Source organism: Periplaneta americana, chromosome 3 (assembly GCF_040183065.1).
Source record: "Periplaneta americana isolate PAMFEO1 chromosome 3, P.americana_PAMFEO1_priV1, whole genome shotgun sequence".
NCBI classification, from domain to species: domain Eukaryota; kingdom Metazoa; phylum Arthropoda; class Insecta; order Blattodea; family Blattidae; genus Periplaneta; species Periplaneta americana.
Genome location: NC_091119.1, coordinates 46,581,806 through 46,603,250, shown reverse-complemented (window position 1 = coordinate 46,603,250; position 21,445 = coordinate 46,581,806). Strand labels below are relative to the sequence as shown.

The 21,445-nt window shown below is 34.7% G+C and overlaps 1 protein-coding gene across 2 annotated transcripts in view; it reads right to left on the bottom strand.

Moving 5' to 3' along the window:
- Positions 1 to 2,403: 2,403 nt before the first annotated feature.
- The window catches only part of LOC138696012 (mannosylglucosyl-3-phosphoglycerate phosphatase), an 82,150-nt gene continuing 63,108 nt past the window's right edge, over positions 2,404 to 21,445 (bottom strand). For both annotated transcript variants that reach the window (XM_069820478.1, XM_069820481.1), the window contains one exon: positions 2,404 to 21,445. This exon is cut by the window's right edge and continues 16,729 nt beyond it. The gene's annotated coding sequence lies outside the window, so the exon portion shown is untranslated.

The following is a 21,445-nucleotide window of genomic DNA, read 5'->3' as shown; positions in this document are numbered from 1 at the left end:
GCAGGGTATTTGTCATCATCGGTTGCATACGGCAACATTCCACAACACAAATCAAATGCTCCGTGTCCATGTTGATCGTCGAAATCAATGTCAACAAATACGTAAGTAATCATCTTAACCCTCTCCACATATCCCGACAGTAAGAAAAAAACTCATCTCAGTACAAAACAGTTCACATTCCTGCCACTACCAGCGTTACCGTACGTATCGGTAAGTACTCTTCTGAATGAATGCCGTACTTGCTAGGCAACTTCTCTGACGCATAAGTAATACACCTCTGCGGAAGTGTAGGAAGATTGAATTCTCTAGGCTCATCGACTAGCTACATGACGGCATACAGCGAGCCATGACACACTTTGAACTGAACACCCAGCATTAAGGCATAAGATTAGACAATATTTCCAACAGTTGCACATGGTGTTGCTGATGGTGCCATCTGTTGTTCTGATGCTTTCACTGTAGTCATCATTCTCACCTATATTCTCGTCATTGAACTAATAAACTCGGTTTTCCAGATACCACATTAGAAATAGATTTCAACACTGTCTGTTCGCTCTGTAATGTCTTTTATTTATTTTCTAATGTTGAATTTTTTCTATCGAAGTAGTTATACTATTTCATTGTGTTTCACATTATGTTCCAACACATAGCTCATCTATACTAACATACATGATTCACATAGTCCAATATACATGATAAATGTGTTTATACATATGTGAAATTCAGTAAAGTGTCATTACTATCATATTGTAAAAATGTATGAAAAATTTGCATTATCGTTCTACTTCTTCACTTTTATTGTATTTCTCATATGTTTAAACATACTGATCATTTATATTAACATTCGAGACTCATATAGTCTCCAATACAGATAAATGTGTTTAAACATATGTGAAACTCAGTCTTTTTTACTTACACAGAAGATGAAAGAAAGGGATCAAAGGAGTTATTTCCTTTTTACATCCCTATTCAGTGGACATTTTGGATAAGAAAGTGAAACGTTTGGAAATATTTTGCGACTCTTGCAGGAGTCAAAAGAAAAACTTCACTGTGTTCAAGTACATTATCTTGTGCATATTATCAAGCATTTTGATTCAGTTAATTTGACATTCCCCATCAAGGGCTATTCATTCATGGAATGCGGCAAGAACATGGGTTTCATCAAAACTAAATGTGCTGCTAAGTTGCCTAACGACAGGATTACAGTTATTGAAGGAGCTCAATCCAAACCCAAGCCTTAGTTTGCGAACACAAATCACATTCAGTATTGTGGTGTTAAATTTACAATATTAAATTTCAAGATCTACTTCCCAGAAGAGCGAAACTAATTAACTGAATTAAGTTTTGCAATGGTTTCACTACCAAGTGTTTTTAACCCAGGAGAAGTCACTATATAGTGTCGTTCAAGTGGTCGCATACCTGGCATTTTGTTAAGGCTAGCGCTGCATTGGATGTTTCCTGTTATATCTTTGAAGACAGATGAAATATCAAGTTGCAGTGACAACAGGGCTTTCTTCCGATGTATCACAGTATATAGTTTCTTTGAAAAGAATGTTTATGCATGCTTTAATATTTCCCAGCCCTATTATGTTCAATTGGCTTTTGTATTGAAAAGTATTTACATGTTTTCATTTTATTTTAGAAGAGGGTAAGTTGTCTGACGAAATACCTGCATTCACGGAAAGGTTTAGGAACTTTCAAAGGAAATAATAAACCTGAATAGGATTACAACTTTCAAAGGAAATAATAAACCTGAATAGGATTACAAGTCCACTGTCTTTACAAAGGCATGACAGTAACTGAAAACCGGACATAAAAAAGGCTGCTAAGTGCCAATATCGTTGAAATTTTTTTTTCTTAAAAAAGTATGACTCTGGCTTAATCCACTAGAAAAATTATGTCCTATTGTAATTTTATTTAGGCCCTAGTTTCTCCCATAGATATGCAAAAGTATGATATTGCATTACCAGTCACATAAGAAACTTTTGTTTTCTACAGTTTGTCTCTTTGGCATTTACAGCCTTTTTTATGTCCAGTCCTCAATTATTCCATTATAACTGAGCTACTGGTCTGACAAATATCTTCTCTACAGATTATCGTGTACTGTTGGAAGAAAATTGTTATAGAAGATAATAGCCAACTCATAAGCTACAGAGAGGGACAAACTTGCAACCCCTTCCATTTCGGTATGATTTGTCATTTGAATTTGATACTTAACAAAATGATAATACAGCAACCAGCACCGGGTTAATCTACTGCATCATTCTTTATAGAAGTTCAAAATTATTTCAAAACAAACTAGTCAGTAATGGTAAGAAAGGCAATGGGGAAAATTGGCAAAATGGGATGGGTGCTTTTAGGAAATATATTCAATGTCAAAAAATAACTTTGGCACAAAGCATATAACAAAAATATTTGCGTATTTTATTGGGTTTTCCATTTTTCTTTCTTTTAATAGATGAATTGGTGTATCATGATCTACAAGCAACAACCATTTGGTGTAGTTAGTAAAAAGGCATCCATGTAGAGCATGTTAAAATTTGTGACTTAACAATTCAATTGGACTATTACAATTATTACAAGAAAGCTGAGCTGTGAAAATTATAAATTAAACAAAAGAGAAATATTGTTAAACTATTTTTGATTTTACTTTGACTCATCCAGATTCCTTAAAAACTCTCTTTCCAAATACTTTCAGCATGACAGTGTATTTGCCTGCACTTCGAACAACAATATTATTCACATACAGTAACACCAAAGCCAAATACATTTTATTACACACAGCTGAAATATTAAACTCTCAATGATGTAACAATATGCAGTTGGCTATAATGCTCATAAAATGTGTAAAAAAATATCCAAATACAGAAATATACAACAGATGATTTTCAGAATGACTACCACAGGCTGTTACACAAATCTGACACATTGATCCACGTGTGTTAATACAGTCGAGGAAGGAGAGAAATCTTAGAGTAGAACCAAATGCATATATACAATATACAGATCTGAATGTGGAGCCACCTCGTGTACCAACTGCACTATTTCTAAGGTTACTTAAGAGGAAGAATGGTTGTAATGAGAACGGTGTTTCTCAAACCAAGATGCTGCAAGAAATCATATTTTTCTACAGAACTTGACTTCATTCTGAATTCTATCCACTTAAATGTTACCCTCCTATTTTTTATTCCATCTTCCCAACGGCCTACCCCCCTGAACCCGAACAAAATTCTGTACTTTAAATACTTACTTTCTCTCATTTGCACATGTTCTGCACATTATGGTCATTTTGCTTTCAATCCTAATTACATTAAATTAATAATACAAAACATGTAGTTTATAATTCAGTCCTAAATATCGTGTTGCTTCATCCTTCTTAGATCCATTAATCTCTTTGAGCACCTTTCTTTCAAACACCTTCAATCTCTGCTGGTCGAAAACCATAATTCATATCCTTGTAAGACAATCAACAATAGAATTGTTTTACATAAATCTGATCTCCACTTTCTCGAAAGATGAAGAGACAACAACAAAAGAAAGAAGTTACAAGTTTGAAAAATAAGAATGAAACAAATATTAAATTACAGTCTATACAAAACTAGAAATAATATGTTGACAGTTCAGCAGCTTCGAGGCATCACCATGGCAACCACTCAAATTAGCCAATCAGAGTCTATAGTGACAGATCGGATTTGCCGATTGTTTCACAGCAAGTACGTGGTAGTCAGCTGTTTTGTTTGGAAGAGTTGAATTTTCATTTCTGTGTCACAGCAGATATTAGTGGCGTATACTGGTTAAAGGGTTTGGGCTACTGCTGACCCTATTATTACACAAAATATATCTAACAATTACTTTAATTTTAATTACTATGGTAAAACTAATAATACAAAATTATTACATTATGTTATATTATAAACTTTTTCTTTTGTAATTTCCTTGGGCTACCGCCGGTAGCCCCGGTAGCCCGCAAAATACGCCCCTGGCAGATATTGATGTTCTGTTGTTGCTATTGTTTTCGTTGTTATTCCGGTGGTATGTGTATTTATAATACCGACGTTAAAAAAGATGCGGAATCTTGCACAACAGTGTTTCTTCTCTTCATACTATCTTAAAGAATTTAGGTTTTAAATATAAAAAAATTAATGACTGTAAGCTGTTAATGGAGAGACCTGACAATATCTACGTTGTTTTTAATCTTTCTTCATGGTTCTGTATAACAAAGTTTTATTTAAGTATGCATATACCTTGGAAAGTCAATAATATTGCATACTGAATTTTTAAAATGAATGTCCATATTTTGAGTAACGTAACTTCATTTAGCGATATGATTGTGAAGCTATTAATTTCTTATACATCTTATAGGATCGTCAGAAATATTATCACTATCACCTTATTTATGTGATAAAATGAAACAGACCTAATTGATTCTGCGTCATTATTACTGATACTAATATATGATACACTACACGCCTCACTATTTTCTGTACTGTTCGTCACATTATGACACTCAGATTTATGTAGGCCTGACACTTCTCCACGAGACATTATTTAGCTGATGTAAGGTAGTTCATGCAGCTAAAAACTCTTTCCTTTATAACTTCAAATTTATAGCATGAAATCTTGATTACAGTTTATCCTAAGCTTACTTATCACTTGCAGACTATGTACCATATTCACATTCTCTCACTCTTTTATTATTATTATTATTATTATTATTATTATTATTATTATTATTATTATTATTATTACCGTTATTATAATTATAATATTTGTGTAGTCATAGAGTCTGTATGATACAAATTTACGAGTTCGCGTCTGCTGCTCAATTCTGACACATCAGACAGGCCGCTCTTATTAGTCGCAGCGCATAACTTCACAATGTCTCTCTCTTCCCGCGTGTGTGAAGAGAACTGTCAATACCTTTCTAGTTTTGTATAGACTGTAAGAGAGAATTATTTTTTTTACAAAATATCCGAAAAATATAGACCTCTCCTTTTACTTTAGTTTTAGAAACTAAATTTTAATTGTTGCACAAATATTATTATTTTCATCACCACCATCGCCATTAACAATAGAAGAGAGCTTAGAATCATTTGTTTCTGTTAAAGCTATAATAAAGAATTATTCTGGGGTCAATCGTCATTCTTTTCGTCCAATGACTGCACTGATATTTCTTTTATATCACCTACTACTGGATGTGTTTAATTCTGTTACTATGTCAGCATTTCTTTCATTAAGTTTACGTCAAACTTAAAAGTGGTCTTATACAGTGCACAGAGGTGTTTTCAGTTGTCAGTATGCTTTATTTAAAATCCGAATTTAATTTATTTTCTGATAAACTCTATTACTACAAATTTAGTAGACAGCAGCATAACATATTTAAAAATAATAATAATCACTGGGTCGCCCTGTGAAGAGATGGCGGGAAAACTTTTGTAGACCGGAACAGTCCTAGGACTATCACTTGTTACGAAGATTATTATTATTATTATTATTATTATTATTATTATTATTATTATTATTATTATTATTATTATTATTATGCTAAGACGTTACTCCAAGTTGATGATGAACATCTTCATATTAGTAGAAATTTAGTGTCTGAGATTGAAGAATGTTTACGAAATTTAGCAATCCAATATAACAACAATCCTGTTCCACAAACTGGACGTCAAATTAGAAAACATTTACAAAAGGAAGCCTATAATGCTTGGACTAGTCTTCAGCATAAAGGAAAAGGAGTATCAGTTTTTCAAGATGAACCGAAAGTAAATTCTTGGATGAGTAACAGAAAAGGATTACTTATCGTCATCAGAATGGACCACTGCCATTAAAATATCATGCAATGCTGCAGCAGTAAGATCAGTACCACGGCGAGCAACGACTTCACGACAGTGTAGAACTCCAGGATGTGAGGCGACTGAGACTCTTGGTCATGTGCTAGGATTATGTCCTAAAGGAGATTTATTGCGCAATGTACGTCATCATAGTGTTCGCTCTTATAGTGCCTCACATTTAAGGAAAAATAGAAATTTTGAACTACATGACGTAGTACATTTTATATCCGAGGATGGCAGTAACAGACGACCGGATATAGTTGCTCTTAATAGACAAAAGAAGAAGGCAGTAATATTGGACCCAACTGCACGGTTCAAAAAGGATGTATCTCAAGCATTAGCGGTTGATCAAGAAAAACAAGTCATTTACCGCCCATGTGTGCCTTACTTGAGTGAGAGATATAATGCAATTGATTACACATGGGAGGTGAGGGGTTTGCTTTTTGGTGCCCGTGGATCTGTGTATAAATATACTACTGACATTTTAAACCCATATATGACATCGCAAGATATTAAAAATATTTGTTTAAATAATTTAAAGAAATCCATAGGCATTTTACATAATCATTTATATAATGTTTAATCTTTTAAACTTTCTAAATTGCATATTGTACTATGATTGCTACCTACTGTATTGATTTTTCTCTCTATTCCATATATGCATTTTTTTAATTGTTTTCCGGACCTATATGATCACCTGTTATGACAGGCGGATTTTATTATTATTTATCAAGTTGGCAACATTACGACAACCAATTTTTACAGTTAAATAAACAGAATGAAAGCTTACCATATGTAGAAGTCTCAGCACAGAAGAAACATATGATTCACACATTGTCATTTCATATTTTTCATAGGGGACAGAGAGTGAAAATCCAGCAATCAGAAAACATAGTGGCCAACCTCAAAACAGTTGCTTTCCATTCAAGTAAATATACACTAATGTTACTGTCAAGACAAAATTCCTCGTCACAGTCATTTCTATGACTGAGGTACAGTGTAGTCATTCTGAACAAATCTGTATGCCTGTGTAAACAAGTTCTTAACAATGGAAGTGACACGTAAGAACTCTACAAATATGACTATGTCTCTATGAGCATTTATATTACTTTCTGAAAATATAAAGCCAAAATATTTTTTTTTTTATTTTTCAAATATAAATTCTCCACATTCAGATAAAATATAGATAGCTATTTACCTTCCAACGACAAAATGCATGTTTATAAGTAATTTCGTACAATATAAACAGAGAGAAGTGAAAGCTACTATTCACACACTAAGCTGTCACTGATACCAGAATATGGATCCTTCCAAAGAGATAGTAATATGTTTAAACAAATTAATTAAAACAACATAGTGCAAATCTTAATCATGCAAAACTTGACCAATTTAAAAAAATACAAACATTACCTGAAGTGCAATGCTGAGGAATACACAGAAATGGATGAATTTGGAATATTCTGCATGCTGGTACAAACTGTATTCTTTCTTATACATAGAGCTTGTCGAATGAAAGAAAATTCATCTACTTCTAGTATGAACTTCACTATACCATTACAGCATTGTGTTTAGTCTGTCTTCATAATGTTGTTAAATTCTCTTGTAACATTTCTGCAAGAAGTAACCATTTGAACATCTCACTAAACTGAGATAAAATGATTTTTTTTTTTTTTTCACTAATGGCGGGCACTTGACTTGAGTCATTCACCCAAGCATCCCCATCTAGTGGGTGACATGCCGAAGCTTGTAGTTGTTTTAACCACTATGAAGACATTGTCCTTGGTGCACTATAGGACGCAAACTACGTTAACATCGCATGATGATGAATGATTTATGGAGCAATGGCGGAATTCTAGTAGGGAAAACGGGAGTACCCAGCAGAAACTTACCACCAAACACTGTCTTTGTCCACCACAAATTCCATTCAGACCCACCGGAATTCGAACCTGGGTTATCAGCGTGGAAAGCCAATGCTCTAGCCGTTTGGCTAATGGTGTGCGCCAAATTTAAAATATTAACTATGGAATTTACTTTATGAAACTGTTCTGAAAATTCAACCATGCTGATGGTATTAATTTAAACAAATTCATACTTACTACACAAATTTATCATAATTTTCATAATCAAAACTATTTATCTTCTATTTTGCTAAGGATATCAACAAAGAATGTTGTTATGGCATTACCAACTCAGATAGTCCAAACTCCATCCATTTCATGTGATGACATAATGTACACTATTTATGGATTTACTCGAATATGAGTTTCTTAGTTTGAAAACCTTGTATTATCTGGCATCATTTTGCATACAAAATACAAATTACTATTAAAAACACAGATGACAAAGAATATACATTATGATTACCTTGCTGCCACATAGTGATAATAGGAAACGGTGTAGCACTAATCAGATTGTACTTTTCTTAAGCAGTCATTTCGTTTATGGTTGTATAACCAAAATGTAGAATTAGTTGAATATTCACTTACAGCAGGAATAATTTACAATCCTACTGTAGAGATTTCATCCTTATATTTAAACATTCTTTCTATTTGATATCTGAGAAGTTAAAAAAAAACATCGAATTACATTAAATTTAATTCTTATTGAATAATTTTGAACCATAGTTTAGCCCCTTTGCGAGGACAATAACTATAATAAAACCAGCTGTCTGGACGAATGGCAGAGAAATGAGTTTGTGCTGTTCTCTTTTCTAAAAGTCTGCATTAACAAACAAAAGTAATCTTTTGTATTCCAAGATAAAAGGAAGAGCAGGACTTCTCTCTGCCCAGTGTATGTACTGAATATGTCTTTGTTTCCTATCATAGTAAAGTTGAGACGTAACTCATCAGCAAATTAATCAGAGGTCACTTCCCGACACGTGATAAAAAGATCAGTTACGAGAAGAGTTTTCTCGGAATATTTCGATTTCTCTTGCCAATATACGAGGCGCGTCCATAAAGTAACTTTCCCACTCGTCCCACAGCTAGCAAACCAAATGTTGCGCGAAGCGACTGCGTGTACGTGATAGAGTAATGTTCTGGCATGGCGCATGCGCTAGCGGAACTTCCCAAGTGCTCTCAGTAGTTTTGTTGCATTGGTTGAAGATGGACGCTTCTATTCCAGCTCCCATCACGTGTGAAGTGTGGTCAGTGATAAAGTTTTTGAATGCACAGGGCATAGCGCCAATTGAAATTGATCGTCAGCTGTGCAGGTCTATGGGCAAGCAGATGGTGCGTTGCTGCTGTAGACAATTTTCAGCAGGACGCCAAAAGTGCATGACGAGGAGTGCAGTGGAAGGCCAACCATCATCACAGACGACCTTGTGGAGCAACGCACCATCTGCTTGCTCATGACCAGACAGTGTATGAGGGATGACTTAAGGAAAAGTGAAGTTGTTTCGTCTTTTGTGTACCTGGCGAGTACAGCAGCGTACATAACGAAGGAACCCTGGTCCGTTCATAGTAACATTGCAATGCAATTTGTGAAGTTGTGTTATCCTGCTCAAGTACTTAGTACGCGTTGAATATGTTGTGCTGATCCATTCATAATGCCATAGGCAAAACGTTCAATTTGCTCAGAGATACGAAGTGCAATTAAGAAGTAAAGGAGTGACATTTTATGTATTAATGAAGACAATATCATGTTTAATGTATGTAAAATTGAAATAAAAACCAGAACAACTCAGGCTATAGAGAAACACTGCAACAGTACATCGCACAAGAAATGCGTTGAAATGAAATCTGAGGAATCATCTACATCATCATCATTTAGCTGTGCGGGAAACGTTTTGCAAAGATATGTGCAACATGATGCTCAGTGCAAATATTCCTCTAAAGAAATTAAGTGATCCCCATTTTAGAGTGTTTAAGCGATAGGCGAAGACGATTCAGCTTCAACCATTTACGATAATATATCGTCGTTTACTGCAATGCTAGTAATTCCATCAATGATGACGAGGTATGTGCTACAGTACTTCATTTTTCTTTTCATTCTGACTGTACGGAGATACAGTAACATGTTGACGTTGTCTGTTTACGTTCAATGTCTGAATGAAAAAAATGTAACATATAGTAAATGTGCACCTACATACAACGATAAGTCATCCTGCATCCACTGTCTATTCATGACGTTAGGCTCATAGACCTGGCACAGCTGATGATAAATTTCAATCGGTGCTATGCCCTGTGCATTCAAAAACTTTATCACTGATCGCACTTCACATGCGGCGGGAGCTGGAATAGGAGCGTCCATCTTCAAGCTACTGAGAGCACTCAGGAAGTTCCGCTAGCGCATGCACCATGCCAGAACATTACTCTATCACGTATATGCAGTCGCTTTGCGCAGCATATGGTTTGCTAGCTGTGGGACAAGTGAAAAGTTACTTTATGGACGCGCCTCGTAATTCCCCCATTACTCCAGCCTCATCAAGTAATGTTATCAGCAATGAATAACATTAGAATTACAAGTGTGCGTCATTAAGCGAAACAAGAAATAGAAATTAATTTCCTATAGCACCGTGATGTATTAGTGAAAGAATAGAAAAACACAATAATATTAACATAATAGGAATTATAATCAACAGTGATTGGCTCCCCATCCTCTTAGGCAATATTAAATGCGTTCATTTTCGATTATATATTTGCCTTAACTGGCAAAAGTTCTTAACATATAAACACAAATTTCTGAGGGTAGAAATGTTACACACACAATCAAAAGATTTAGTGCCATATTGTCGCCTCTGAGCACACCATACTTATGTTACAAAGACAAAAATTTCAACAAATTTTCTATCGTTGATTTGGCTACAATTGAATGAAATGCTTTCATGGTTAACTGTATAGAATTATTAGCTATACTATGGCAGCAAGGTAATCAAATTTTTGCAAACCTAATTACAATTGTTTAATTTTGTTTAAATCGACCTTTCCATAACCAAGAAACCTCAGAACTGTGCAGCTTGCACCATGCAAGAGGCCTGGCTATGCTACACTAACAAGCAACAATTAACACATCAAAATACATCTCATATACAAAAAAATAAATAAATTCAACAATAAGAGAACCACATTACATTTTCTGATGAATCAGTATATACACAAATTTTTGTAACACCAATCTGATTTATTCATCACTTTGATTCCACTAACCAATCTTATCACAAAGCTACCCTGCCACACTTCTTGCTGTATCTCACATGAGAGTCATCTAGTTCTTCAATCATAGACTTGAGTTTATTTATTTCTGCAACACAAGCAGAATATCAGAGTGTTTGCTCTGTGTTGTATTGCAGGGGTCAGCAACCTCCCTATATTGACGACCTCATCTGATTGGTATATTCAAAATGCTGCAGAAATAATTAAGTTAAAAAAATACAGGAGATATAATGGAGAATTACCTACATTATATGAACATTTCCTATCATTTTTTTATTCTTGGATGTTAATGCCGCTTCTCCAATGAAGCTAAAATAAGAGTATTCAATACATATTTCTATTAATCACAATTTATGAATTTGTTGTAAGATTAACATTTAAGTAACTTCTTAAAAATAAATATTGAAAAAAAAAAACTTTATTCTAATCATAAAAGAGACGATTTTTAATATAAAAACATAGAAACAATATTTTCCAAAAAGCCAACAGCTTAACTTTCTTTTGTTTCAATTCGTGAAGCAATATCTATAGAGAAAACTTATGTCAGCATTCACTGTTTAAATACAAAATATTAACAAAACACGGGTTTCAACTTTGTGTGAAACTGGAATAAGGGATATATATATATGCATGTAACTATGGCTTGAAAGCCTATATAAATGATCAGTCGAAGAATGGATCAAGTACCTAACGTAAGTAGCATTTAAATCTAAAATATGTTCACTACAGTATAACTTTTCTCTTTCTTTTCATTAAATTCATCATTTTAGTTTTAGTCAAAATCTCGGTAGACTCTAATAAACTAGATCATGGACCCATGCAGACTGCCAACCATTGCTATAAATCTGACTCTTCAGAGTACCTCATTCTGAGATGTCTATTTCTTTGTACTTCATGACACAGTGCAAACACACAAAAGTTGATCGTGATTCTTGCACAATAAAAATAGATAAAACTTATTCTTGTCTCGCAAAATTGTCTTACTGAAAGGTGAATTTAATTCTGAATTATATAAAAAGTGGAAAATCAATGGTCGAGATTAATTCCTAATAGTCCAGCTAAACAGATTAACAGCAGATCGAAATTCAAAACGGGACAGAAAGTACGTGACAGGAGATGGAGAATTTGAGCAGTCAAAAGTGTATCTGGTCAGTAATTATCACAAGGAGATCATGGATCAAGGAGATATGAATGACAGAGCTAATCTGCTGAGGGAGCAGAGCAATGACAACGTACGTACTGACAAGGGAAACGTCCCAGGTCGTGTAGCTTGAATTTAATGAAATGCAAATTTTCGTTCGTTAAGAAACGTGGTGATAGTCTTTCGTTTCGCTTTTTCCTCGTTTACGAAATACTTATATAATGACTTGAAAAATCGATGCTACTTATGCCACTTCTTGCGCGCACTCGGATCCTCATAGTTCTGCGACACCGTATCACAGCTCTCACATTAATGCTCTAGTCTTATTTTTTTTCTCTTAACTCACATTAATACAATATTCCTGCTGAAATACAAATTCAATTTGAATTTAAAATATGTATTAACTTTGTGACTCACCTTAAATAGTGGGATTCGAAACAGCAGAACAAAATTATATTTTACATGGACAAAACATGGATTTACAACAATATTACGTTTCGTAAATGCTGGCATAAGGAAGGTGATCTAGAATGTGTAACAGTGTGGGGAAGTGCAAAGAGCAGATTGATTGTTGTACATGTGGGGTCAGAAAATGGGTTTCTACAGGAAGCCTAGTTAGTTTATAAAGCACGCAGGCACATCAACGGGAAACTATCGTAGGCAGATGAATTCAAGTATTTTGAAAAATGGACTCAAAATCATGTTCTGTCCAATTTGCCTGAAGGATCTGTCGTAATGGGCAATGCCCCATACTACTGCAAACAATTAGACAAACCACCCACCAAGTATGTCATTAGGAGAGACAGGGTTGCTTAGTTGCAAAGAAGAGGGATGGATTATAATGCCGCTATGAGCAGGACCATCCTTCGGGATTTATTAACAGTTTTTATTAAACACAAATGTGTACAACTTGGAGTAATTTTTTACTTGTTTCTGGATATCTGACTCGGGACCTCACAGACTGGGGTTGACTGTGAAGCACTGGTGGAATGATGATCATGTTGAGGTGAAATGGGAGAACCCCGAGACGAACCCCTCGCTCTTGCTTTGTGCACCACAAATTCCTTCATGACCCAGACGGAAATCGAGCCCAAGTTGGGCAAGGTGAGCCTCGATAAATCAAAGACAAGCTTTTCCGATCACAAGGTTATTGAGTCCTTCATTTACCTCCTTACAACTGCGACCTCACTGCGATTGAGTTGGCCTGGAATAAGGTGAAACAATACATTTGAACACATCTTACGATGGGAGACATTACTTTGTCTAACTAAGAAACCTTGAAAATGAAAAGACTTTCTGCTGTGACTGTAGAGGATTGAAGTGGGCACTACAGAAATGTCATAAGGTCAAACGAATGGATGATGTCACTGACAAAATAATTAATTTTAAACCAAGCGACAACAATGACGATGATGACGACGACGATGGCAGTAGGCCTAATGATAGTGATATGGATTTTGCCTAATTGCAAATTAATATAAATTGGAATAAGCCTGTAAAATAAGGTATATTGTTATAAAATTATTTACATCATAGATCTAAGTAATGTATAGAAATAACTATAGTAACAAAGCCATTGCTGATCCCCAGCCCAGATAAGAGAGAAGGGGGTACACACAACTACATTTAAATACGATGGAATGAAACAGTCAGCGAATTACAGGAACCAGGAAGAGAGGCCAGCAACCAGAGTAAAAATGTAAAGTGCAGCAACAGTGACAGACGAGGATGACATCAACAAGCGAATGAGGAAGAAACAAGAGACTTGCACTAAAATAATGATGACGGCACCAGGTAGACAGGGGAGAAATGAAGAACGGCATACAGGAGATGAGAACAGCAAAAAGAGTTCAGTGAATCCAGCTGGAAGAATAAATATGGGTCAGCAATTACAAAAGGGATCAAGAGAAGAAGAAGAAAATAAGATAAAAGTCAAGATTCTGCAAGAACTGGAAGGGATGAATTAACATAAGCAACACAGAATAGAGGTACGTCAGTGGGAAGAAGTGACAGAAAAGTTATAATTTAAGAGGTTGGCGCATGAGTGACAAAACACAGGAAAGTGATAAAGTGAAAATGGTGATGGTGACAGAAAAGACGGTAAGGCAAGGGAAAATAGTGGAAAAGGATAAGAAAGATACAAGTAATAGCCAAGGAGTGATGATACAAATTTAATAAGGAACGTGGGAGTGGAAATGTAATCGAAGTGTAGAAACTAGTTCGTCTGTAAATATACAGATTAGATTAGTTGGAATAAGGGAATAAGTGATCAGTGAATGTTAGTGATTCAACTGAATAAATAGGAGGACAGCTATGGAAGAATTTAACTTAATGTAAACAATGTTGGGAGCAATTAATATAGAATTGAGAGAAGCTATTGTTTAGTTAAATGAGGTTAGTAAGAATAAGATAGATAACTGGGAAAGGGAAGGAGTAAGTAGAAAAAGAAGGGAAGTGAAACAGAGGTGAGAGAAGTGGTAGAAAAGTGATCAGGGTCATTTATATGTAATAGTCTGATGCTAAAAAAAAAAAAAGTAAGCAGAATATGTATCCAAGGGAGTAATGGCACTGTATACAGAAATGTGAAGGGCCATCATGACCGATGTAAGCTGGTGGAATAAATATCATATCATATATTACAAAATCATGTTCTTCTCTGAAAACTGGAGTACTGTGAGAAAATAATTACTTTCATATTGTCATTGGTTGAATCTAGTTGCTTTATGGCAGAGAGCCCTGCAGTGAATATACGAATGTTTTCTGAACAGAGTTGCGTTACCTAAGGGAGGGACATCCAAGACATGATGTTACCTTGACGAGTACATACCGCACAAAGCAGTTCGAAAGAGAGACCTTGGGGATGTAAGGTTCAAGATAACTTGTGACAACAGTACTTTCCATTCTTGTATTTATGCTCGGAAGTTAAATTTGGAATCTAGAGACAATATCTATCTTTCTTCACAATTTTGCTTTTCCCAGTTGTACTTCTGCTGAAAAATGGTTTGAGTAACATATCACTTTATTATTATACAAAACTCTTCACTTTTCATAATAGGCCCACTAATTACGAGCACGTACTTACTTAACTCACAAATTCACAACTTAAGAAGAATTTACACGTCGATGCTATACAGTGCTTGCAAAGTTGGTTCCTCAAGCTTTTAAATATCACAAGACAGTCATGTACAGCTCGCGCGGAAGATCTGAAAGCCTGGTCTACGTTACTTGGGAGAGGGGAGAACAGAGTGAAAAAGACAACAAGCGCACGCTAAACATCGAATTGAAAACATTGACCTGTTAACTTGAGCTGCTAGTACGAGTTCTCAAGTTCTGCTGTCTCGTCCATTGTGTCGCAATTGGAACCATCATCATCGTCATCACCGAGGGTCTGTGATATCATCGACCAATAACTCGCGTTCCGCATTTTTTTTTTTTTTTTTCAAATAACTTAACATTTTCACAAAGAGAACGCTACTTTCAAGATTGGCATCTACGGAATATATGACAGACAAGAGTTTGTACATTTATATGAGCTGGTATGATGTTTGTTTGAACATGTAATCACTGTAAGGAATGCCCTCTTCCTCAAGCCATTCCTTCAGTGTTGTTGAATTTTAAGTGGAGGCTCTATTTAAAGCAACATTATTGTAAGAAGCGTCATCAAATACAACAGAATGCGAGGTCAAATTTAGAATCAAGTTCTCTCGAATCCATTTCTCATAATTAACTTGGATTATTTGGGAGTGGTAATTCCCAGATCTCTTCTGAGATTTTGAAATTAGTAGGCCATTAGGAACGAACCCCAGCTTACCTCCGACGTGTATTATATTACCGGTACTCGTATTAGGCACTGCCAGATGCAAAGTATTTCTTCTCTCAGCTCGACAATTAGAAATAATCTTAGGCGGTATATCCTCTTTTGCCTAATACCATAATCTTCAACTAATAGTGACTTATTTGTTTTCCTTTTCTCCCAGAAAATCCCAGTTTTTAGCAGAGTTCTAACTCTAATATTGGCCTATTAAAGCCAATAGGTCTTTCAGTTTAATTCTAAATGCAGTGACTGTTGCTACGAGTTTCTCAGTGATGTGAAGTCGTACACTATCCTTCGCACTAAACTTTCTTCATATGCGTAAATAAATAATAATAATAATAATTATTATTATTATTATTATTATTATTATTATTATTATTATTATGTTATCTTATACGGCGTTTCGAAACACGTACCATTGCCACTCTCAATTTTCCTCGCTTCTGCAACATTTTTTCACACTACTATGGGACATACCTGTAACAATTACCACTCTTGAACTTTGTGTAGAGGAATTTCATTTCCTTGAGAAGCTTCTTTAGATATAAACACCAATAGATCATTTATAACTTCTTTGGTTTCACTGTGAAGCTTCTTTCCTTTAATTTTGAAATAACTGCTGCAGCCATTTCCGTAACTACAAATTTGCAAATTACAAATACTTAAACTAACTCTACATACACATACATAAATGCTACCACTGAATATTTATAAAAGTAACACAAAAAGGTTCACTACAAGCACTTATTAGTGAGCGAAAAACTGACATGTTTTACAAGTGAACTTTATGCCTGACCAGGGACCGGTACCTGCCTTTTAAATCTCAGCAGTTGCAAGGCTTTCAGATCTTTTGCGGGAGCTGTAAATGCCTTGAGATGACGTCATTCGCACACACGTGTTTGCCGTTGCAAACCTCCACATGAGCAAGTGATCGAGTTCTCACAAGCAATGTACTGACTGATGAACCGGCTAGTTGTCGACCTACAGCAATCATCAATAATGAAATTCACACGTAAAAATAATAATTATTGGCATCTTTGTTCTCAAATAAAACAGGTATACTGACAATCAAAACTTTCCCTTTTAATATTTTATCCTTCAAGCATTGACGCATTCTAAGCTAGTCCAGAAAATTCGCCCCTTAATACACAGAGAATCACGTGATTTATAGCATATATATATATATATATATATATATATATATATATATATATATATATATATAACAGTTTCTTACTAAATATTTCCAATATTACGATAATGCTCTTGCAAACTGTGCAATTTTCCCTATTATTATAATATTACGATAATTATATGCAAGGAGTCATGTGATTTATAGCATACACATAAGAGATCTATGAATCAATTTAATCGAACAGTTACATGTAGAAGCATATATCGTCATCTGACATACAATTTGCCATAGCTCATGTGAACCACACATGAGGACTTAATAGTTTCAATTCAGGCAATCTTTCTGCCCATCATTGTACATAAATGATATAATATGATAATGCTGACGTTAATAAATCACTGCAAGTGAATGATTGAGAACACATTTTACGACAGTTCACATGGTAACTGGTTCTCAGCAGAGAAATTTACTCTTTTTGTTTTAAATACCAAAGAGCAATTTTCATTTAATTTACTATGAAATGCATTATCTTTTGCTTCTGTGTTTGTCATTACATTTCAGTGCACAAAAAAATTACATACAATGCTATACTACAGAAATACATGATCAATTGCAATAGAAAAGGACAAAGAGCAAGATTATATGGTCCCCAGATAAACCGCCGAATAAAAACAACGATACAATATGATGACACGAATAATTTCTCAATCTCACAGCTTATTCACAATATGCGCAATAAGATGTCCAGTATTTTGAAATGTAGTTTGAGCTATGAAGAGAGAGAATTATACTCGAGTATTATTCATATATTTATTGCTACCCCTTCTTTCAATTTACTACATATGTGTGAAATTATAATGTAATTTAACAATGAATCTTAGCATTATTGAATACTGACTGGAAAATCTAACAAGCCAACAACAGTCTATCGAAGTTAATTGAGCTTCTCTTAGGCCGATCATGTAACAATGAAGATCTTGCTTCTATTGCTACGTATCTATTTCCTACAAATTTCTCTCAACTCTGTTGCAGTATTTTAAATAACGGAACTCATAACACACAAGTCTAACATTACAAAAAATATGATCTAATATATGTACTTATCATAATATGAATGGAAATTAAATGTGGATAAGTGAGTGAAATGAACACCAGGTGTGGCATATCTACCCTGTTTTGCTAAAATATTACTACTACATTTCTTTGGAATGTCTAACAACAGGAACAAAAGCATTTTTCATGCAAAATCGTGACATCACTAAAATCACAGCAAAAACAACACACATAAGAAAAGGCTTTTATGTGCAACATTGGAGTGAATGTGCACGAGTCATTTGTCTTTTAAAAAATTCAAAATACTTGTACTAAAACAAAACTAGAGTACATATTATATGGGTTTCAATTCCAGAAGCTATCAAATACTTTACAAGGAACACCAAAAGCTATCAAATACTTTACAAGGAACAAACATCAGGGTATTCATCACCAAAGAGGACGAGAAAATATCTACCCCTCTGCCACCCTATATTGGGGTGATAGCTGCATAGTGGTACTGTTTTCATTCGTTTGTTGCTTAAAAAAAACCACTCAACCATGATTTGTACTACAAAATTGAAAATATTTATGACATTAATTTTACACAACACCACAGTGAATATACTACAACTTTTTCGGAATATGTATTATATGACTTTCTTGTGTTAAATTCTATCATACCTGGTTTACATGTTTCCACCTTTTAAGGGTCATCCTCAGAACTGGTCGTTGTTGGTCTTGGCTCCTCTTGTTTTGTTTCCTGTGAGGGTATGTTCGTGTGGTGTAATGTAGAGTCAATGAGTGTGTGTGTTCTGAAATTGAGTTGTGTGTTGAGAATTTCATTGGGGTGTGTTTTTGTGTGTCTGTATATTTCATATTGTTCTAGTGTGTTCTCAACACACAACTAAATTTCAGAACACACACACTCTTACACCACACGAACACACCCTCACAGGAAACAAAACAAGAGGCGCCAAGACCAACGACGACCAGTTCTGAGGATGACCCATAAAAGGTCGAAACATGTAAACCAGGTACGATAGAATTTAAAACAAGAAAGTCATATAATACATATTCCGAAGTGATACAGTGTTAAAAGTTGTGTAATCAAGATGTATGTACAACTTTTTACAAGATATTTTGCACTTCGATTTAAGAAAGGAAAATATAGTTCTGTAAGCATCATTTTATGCGAACAGGAAGGTTCAAATTCAGTAATAATACATTAAACATTAGCACACAGGACGTACCATTAGCCAAGTGGCTAGTGTGTCAGTTTTCCATATTGACAACTCGAGTTCGAATTCTGGTGGATCCAAGTGGAATTTGTGGTGGAGAAAGATAATGCTTGGTGGTAGAATTTTGCGGGATACTCCCGTTTCCCCTACTGGAATTCTACCTTTGCTCTATGAATCATCATCATGAGGTATTACATAGTTTGACTTCCATGGTACACGAAGAATAATGCCTATGGCAGCGAAAAAAACAGCTTTGGCACATAGCTCATAAGTGGAGACTCCTGGATGAATAACGCAAAGTCAACTGCAATTTAATTAAAAAAAAAAAACATTCTTATACACCATTTCCACCTTCACATCCTATAGACTGATTCCATACATTGCAATGGAAGTTGGAAATAATAGTGGCACCATTTGTAATAGCCTCTATATTCAGTTGGTGAAATTCCTGCTATGGGCTTATCAAGAAAAGAAAGAAGTTACGTAAATAAAGCAAACAGTTTATCATCACTGCAGAAGACACCTATATAGATTGATAGGACATGCTTCACAACAAAGAATGAAAGAACTGGAGTATTAATAAAATCGAGAGCCTAGCATATGTTGCTTTGAAACCCAGCCTTTGATGGTAGCCACAAATGTGGGACTACTTTTCAACTTTGTACTGACTGAAGTTATTCTACAAGAATGAACTTTATTAAATATCCTTATAAAAAGCACTTCAAAATAGTAAATCTAAACTTGACCTAAAACCTTGCAAAACTCACATCACTGAACAATTTCAGCAAAGATTCTAACTATGACAGTAATAGAGGCATTAGTAATAATTATTACCTAATGCAGTAAAATAATATTAAAATTACATATTGTTACATCTTCTTCTTCTTCCTATGGCACTTCAGTCCATTTTCGAATCATGGCCTCTCCAATTAAACCCTTCCACTCATCTCTGTTTCTAGCCATTGTTCTCCAATTCCTGACATCTAGTAGGTCCCTTGCATCCTTCTGTACCATCTCTTCCCATTGGATCCGAGGTCTTCCCATCATTCTTCTCTTTCCAAAATGTTCCTCCAATACTTTCCTAGGGATTCTCTCCCCTTCCATCTTGATAGTACCCCATTGTAGTCTTTTAAGGCGTATGACTGTTGATAAAGATATGTCACCATATAATTTATATAGTTCTTCATTATATCTGATTCTCCATATCCCATTATCCTCTAATGGTCCGAAAATCCTTCTCAGTACTTTCCTTTCGAACCTATCCAGCACGGATTCCACCGTTTTTGTTATAAACCAGTTTTCTCATCTGTACATTATTATACTATGTATAAGGGTTTTATGCAGTGTAATTCTTGAGTTCCAGCCGGTTCCTCTGTCTTTGATTAATGGTAATATGGAGTAATATACCTTATTAGCATTTGATAGTCTACACTGTATTTCTGTCATTTCCTCATTCCTGTTTGTTAGGGTTATTCCTAAATATTTTAATTTTTCTACCACATTTACTTGTTATTTCCAATTCTACTAGTTTCTGTTTTATCAACATTTCTCTTATATTGTGACATATCAGTGATATAAGATATACCGTATTTTGTACCTGCGAGAAAGAATAAGTGAATGAACAATTATTTCACATAACAAATGCATGTCTTATTTCGTATTTAGCAATATGTGTTAATAGCTGCAGTTAGTAAATGAATTGAATGGAAAGTGATAAACTTTCACACGTTTTAGTATGCAACATACGAGTATCTGAAGGCTACTACGACGGCCTACTTATTCACTTTTTATATTCCTTATTAATAAATTAATAATTTTGTAAACTATCATTAAGTCTGTATTTTAAATGTGTGACAAATCTCAGAAACAATAAACTTCGCAGAATTTAATTTCTGTCTTTCGGTATTCTTTATGGATTTTCCATATGAACATATAAATTCGGATCAGTTCTTTCACAAAAAAGAAATGACATTGCTGGTGAAGGATTCATAGCTTATTACAAACGACTTTATACACTTTACAAAGAAATCAGAAAAAAAACACATTTCAACAACAAAAATGGAAAATGGTAATACAAAACTACCTAATGATT